Genomic DNA, 5645 nt, shown 5'->3' with positions numbered 1-5645 from the left:
AACCCAAAGGACACAGAGCCTGGCCGCCACAGTTTGATGAGGGGAAGGGGTGTCCCAGCCGCCTGTGGAGGGTTTAGATTGAGAGTGTGGTCGGGGGTAGAAAGGTAAGAAAGATTTATTGATTTAAGAAAAACACAGCTACACGTAGTAACAAGACAAATGATGACAGACAAAAGCAATTCACGTTGGCAACTTATAGGCAGTCCCTTTGATGCCTGATACGCAGCAAGCTTCTCTTTCCACAAAGTGCAGCGAGGTCAGGCGTCCCTGAGCAATGCTGTCTGAGGGGTGCCGGGAAGGACTCTGGAATGCAGTTCTTGGGCTCCTCGAGGTCCACGGGCCCACTGATTTAGGCAACAGCTAACTAATCTTTTCACAGAGCTGCATTTTCCTTCTGAATGGTTTCCAGATATTTCAGCTAATTTATAGCTTCTGAAAGACACTGATAACATACAACCACTTAGATTCCTTTTTCTTCAACTGTCTTTAGACTGACCAATAGCAGTACAAGCCTTGCATTCCTTTGATAAGGTAATTTTAGCTGCGCCACAGGGCCTTACTATTTCTAGGCTTTGCTAAATTTACTAGGCCTTACTTTATACAGGGCCTCACTACATCTTAAACTATAATTAGGCTTTTAGCAACAACTTGTAGCTTAATATGTAAACAAATACAGAAAAACAGTTGGTCTAATCTTTATAGACCCTTCAGCAAGCACTTTTATCACACAGACATACTTTTCAGCTGCCACAAGGGGTTAAAAGGAAAACCCTCAAGCAGAGGCCAGCAGAGATGCTGAGGGAACCTATGAACATCTTTGCCTTGGAGCTTGTGCCATCCCCATCCTTCTCTGAAAGCAGTCAGTGCTCCCAGGGGGGAGAAGTGACTTCACAGTAGGGTGCCCTCCCCAAGACAACTGGCTCCAAATGACACCCAGGGCCTGTCTTTGCCCAACTCTCAGCTTTGTCCTCCCACCTGGTCCCAGGGTTCTGGTATGTAAGGCTCCTGAGTTGCAAGAATGAGTACATTTATTGCTGGGGAAGCATTCCCTGCCTTCCACGCTGACCTTGCCTTTCCTCCCCACCACATCACACCTCTCCCAGGCCAGCACATGCACCTTGGGGTCTGCAAGAAGCTCCCACTGCCACCCCATGAGCCCAGTTTGGCAGATTTTGCTGTTTAGGCCCTCATCAGAACTGTGCACCAGGTGCCAGCTTCCCACTCCCCACCATCCTCCTTCCCTTCATCCCATTCTCTGTAACAGTATCTTAGCTAATCAAGCCCCACAACTTAACATGAAATCCATGTGGGTCATCTCCATGTCTTCTCCAGAACTGTGAAACGGTAACAGACCAGGAACGAGAACCCCTTCCAGAGCCAATATCTCTGCCATTTGCCAACCTCTTCCCACTGTCCAGGTGTTTTTCCTAAGCCTCAGGAGCAGGAGTTGGCCACACTCAAGTCATTACACCCATGGACTGCTGTGAAGCAAGGACCCTGCCCTTTTGAATGAGCCCATGGCCAGGGCAAGTAGAGTCTCTTTTCTCAGTTAAATGTAATAGAAGCAGTAAAGGAAGTGCAGTGCATGACAGGTCCTGCCTCTTCTGTGGAACGATGAAGAAAGTATGAACATATCCTGTGGGTGAAATTCAGCACGTTGTGATCTCCCATTGGGAATACTGAGGCTTCCCTGCTAGTGCCAAAGCCATAGAGGCTACTCCAAAAGGTTAATAACCCAAAAAAAGGTGTGTTACAGAAGAGATGCATAAGCGTCTGCTGTCGGGGCCCTGAGCAGGGTTGAACAGGAGCACAGGGAGGCACCTAAGTCCACCAGGGCCCCTGCTGCCAGCTTCTCTTCCATGCCAGCTCCAGCAAGTGACTAAGAATGCATGAAAATCCAACTGGGAGGCTGGAGATTTAGTCAAGTCTCCACTGACACCCATGGCCACAGCCATCATAGGCTCCAGTTCCTATTGGCTGATGGCATTGCCACCAGGGGGGAGAAAGCCAGTAGATCTTCCCTTTTGATCTCTCTCCCCTGGGTTCAGATTGCAGAGACCCAAAGGGCTGCTGCACAAGGTGAAGTTGCAGATGGAGATTTAGAGCGTAACTGCACTCTCCGCATCTGGCGGCCTGTGTCAGGTTTATTGCTAGCCCTGTACCCACCCTCCAAAGTAAAAACCTAAATTTTTACTGGCCTGTGGAAGCCCAGTGAGCCTCTGAATATCTGAAATGGGCCTTCTCCTCCGCCCTGTGCTAGGCCTGCCAGACCCCACCTTGTCGTTCACGGTAGAATGACATGACAGAGACAGGCAGTTGCACAGGCACCCATGACACAAGTTTTACTTCTCAGCAGCCAGAGGTGCAGGGCCCCAGAACCCCTGTGTCTATCTCCTCTACAGCTGGCAGGCTCCATGGCCTCAGCAGGGGCTAGCATGACTGAAGTTTTGACCCCACTGTGGCTTAACACATACATGTGACATGAGTTTTGCTCCCAAGAGTTTGGGGTGCAGTTTCCCACAAACCCCTGCTCCTATCTCCTTGAAACTGGGCAGGCTTTGTGGCCTCAGCAAGAGCTACCATCCCTACAGCTTTCACCTCACTGTGGCTTACACACACGAGACATGAGTGCTTTCACAATTTTGGGGTGCAGTTTCCCAGAACCCCCATCAGCTATCACCTTGAAACTTGGCATGCATAATAGTCTCAGCAGAAGCTACCATCACTACACATTTCATCTGAATCAGCCAAACGACAACAAAGTTACAGATATTTCATTGATTCCCCAGTATACCCTATGGATGAATCTCTGAAATTTTTCCGAATCAAATCAGAAGCTCTGGGGTTCTGCAGTGCTGTACTGGGGCTGAACAATGGGTGAACTCTTGCTTCAGTGCACCAGCATGAGGCTACTTCCCTGGATGCAAACACTGGTAGGTGCTGAGTGGGTATACATCCCCAAGCCCTTTCTGCACTGCTGGAAGCATTACAGGTGCACCCGTATGTGGATGGATTGGTGCTAGGCCAGCTTGGAGAAGTGGGAGAAGCATTTCCCACACTCTAAGCACTAATAAGGTTTCTTCTCTATGTGGATGAGCTGGTGCTGGGCCAGCTTGGAGGATTGGTTGAAGCTCTTCCCACACTCCAAGCATTGATGTGACTTCTCCCTGGTGTGGATGAGCTTGTGTTGGGTCAGGAGGGAGGTTCAGGTGAAGCTCTTCCCACACTCTGAGCACTTATGTGGCTTCTCCTTTGTGTGGATAAACTGGTGCTGTGCCAGGCTGGAGGACTGGCTGAATTTCTTCCCACACTGTGATCACTGATGGGGCTTCTTTTGTGTGTGAATAAGCCAGTGCCGGGCCAGGGTGGAGATCTGTCTCAAGCTCTTCCCACACTCTGAGCACTGATGTGGCTTCTCCTGGGTGTGGATGAGCTGGTGCTGCGCCAGGTTGGAGGATTGGTTGAAGCTCTTCCCACACTCCAAGCATTGATGTGGCTTCTGCCATCTGTGAATGAGCTTGTGTTGGGCCAGGAGGTAGGTTTGGGTGAAGCTCTTCCCACACTCTGAGCACTTATGTGGCTTCTCCTTTGTGTGGATAAACTGGTGCTGGGCCAGGCTGGAGGATTGGTTGAATTTCTTCCCACACTCTGAGCACCTATGGGTCTTCTTTTGTGTGTGAATAAACCAGTGCTGGGCCAGGGTGCAGAGCTGTCTGAAGCTCTTCCCACACTCTGAGCACTGATGTGGCTTCCTCTTTGTGTGGATGAGCTAGTGCCTAGCCAGGCTGGAGGATCAGGCGAAGCCCTTCCCACACTCTGAGCACTGATGTGGCTTCTCCCCTGTGTGGATAAACTGATGCTTGGCAAGACTGGAGGAGCAAGTGAAGCTCTTTCCACACTCAAAGCACTGATGTGGCTTCTCCCCTGTGTGCAGAAGATGGTGCTGGGCTAGGAGGGAGGGTCGGGTGAAGCTCTTCCCGCACTCCGAGCATTGATGTGGCTTCCCCCCTGTGTGGATGAGCTTGTGTTGGGCCAAGTCGGAGGTTCAGGTAAAGATCTTCCCACACTCCAAGCACTGATATGGCTTCTCCTTTGCATGCACATACCAGTATTTGGCCAGGTTGGAAGTCTGCCTTAAGCTCATTCCACAGTTGGTGCCATGCTGGGGCTGCATCTCCCCCTGCACACACTGCTGCTGGGACTGGTCTTGCCACCAGAAGTTCTTCCCGAACCCAGTGCAGTGGTGTGTCTCCCTCCTCAGGTGGATGTGCTGGTGCCAAGAAAAGAAGAAGAAGCAGGTGAAGATCTTACTACACTTGGCACACCGGTACCTACACTTCCCCAGTGGACAAGTAGGTGCTTAACCATGTCTGAGGGGCACACAAAGCTCACTACTCATTTGGTGAAGGAGTGGGAGGCTTTCCAGAGTGGATCTGGTGGTGAGCAACCAGGGTTGAGAGACAGGTGAAGCTCTTTGCACACTTAATGCATATATGGGCCTTCTCCCCAGTGTGCCTTATGTAACGAAGACTAATGAGTGATGGGCAATTAAAGGTTTTCCTGGCCTTGGGGCAGGGTTGGGTTATGCCCCTGTGCTTACCAGTGAACCGATTCCCTCTGATGCCTTCCCCAGTGCCTTGGCTGGGATGCAGTGCCTCTTTCTGGTGGCTATTTATGCCCCTCAGCTCCACAAATGCTCCTCTGCACCCAGGGCTCTTTCTGGGATCTTTCTCTCCTCCACTATCAGGCCCAAACGGAGATGGTACCTGGTTCACTGCTACATTTTCCTTCTGGGGCCTCACCTGACTCTTGTGCCATTGTTCTTCCTTGGATCTCAGGGCGTCCATCTCACCCAAACGCCCTGGGCAAGTCCATGATGGCTCCAGGTCTGCAGATCCTTCCACAGGAGACTGCTCTTCATCTCTGCTCAGGAACTGGGCACCTCCTATGTGGGGAACAAATTCCACATTATTCCTTGCCATCCTGGCAAGGGGCTAAAACTGCTATTTCTTTTGCATTTAAAATATGTACCTGTTTTCAGGTAGTGCTCAGAGTGTTTCGGAGCTCAGGGCTGGGGAGAAGCAGCAGCGGTGGCAGCAGTGGGTGAAGAGGTGAGTGGAGGCCAGCCAGGGCCAGGGAAGGGCAGCAGGAGAGCGGGGTTTGCTCCTGCATGTGGTGCAGGAGTTGGCAGGGAGGAGCGGCCGTGGTGAGAAGGGGGGAGGACAGGTGGCAGGACCCCACGTGGAGTCGGGGCTGGTTCTAGGGGCCAGGGCCGGCAGGGCCCAGGGTGAGGCGGCACAAGTCCGTGGCCGGCGGGCAGGTGGGGAGGAGTGGTGGTGGCGGCAAGAAGGGGCAGGTGGGCAGGGGGTGTAAGAGCAGGGCCTGGGGTGGCAGGTCACGTGCACATTGTCCTCTGCCCCAGACCACAGCGGGGCCCAGTGTGTGGAGCTCCCCCCGCCCCCAGCATGCAGCCTGTGCCCCGTTCTGGTCACACACTCACCTGCGGGGTGTGGACGCCCTCCCGCGCCTGCAGCAACCCGGTGGCGGTAGATAGTCCCAGCGCCACGTGCCGTGGAGGGAACCCCCACTGGGTGGAGCGGGGCAGTGATGGCAAGGAGGGCCCTGCTGAAGCAGATATGGGGGGC

The 5645-nt window shown here is 52.7% G+C and overlaps 1 pseudogene; it reads right to left on the bottom strand.

Annotated features, from left to right (window-relative positions):
* Window positions 1–2744: 2744 nt before the first annotated feature.
* On the bottom strand, window positions 2745–4982 carry LOC149875747 (uncharacterized; annotated as a pseudogene).
* Window positions 4983–5645: the final 663 nt, after the last annotated feature.

Source organism: Crocodylus siamensis, chromosome 1 (genome assembly GCF_052110815.1).
Source record: "Crocodylus siamensis isolate JL-2025a chromosome 1, ASM5211081v1, whole genome shotgun sequence".
Lineage (NCBI taxonomy): Eukaryota > Metazoa > Chordata > Crocodylia > Crocodylidae > Crocodylus > Crocodylus siamensis.
The sequence above is the reverse complement of the archived record's forward strand: the minus strand, read 5'-3'. Positions and strand labels throughout refer to the sequence as shown.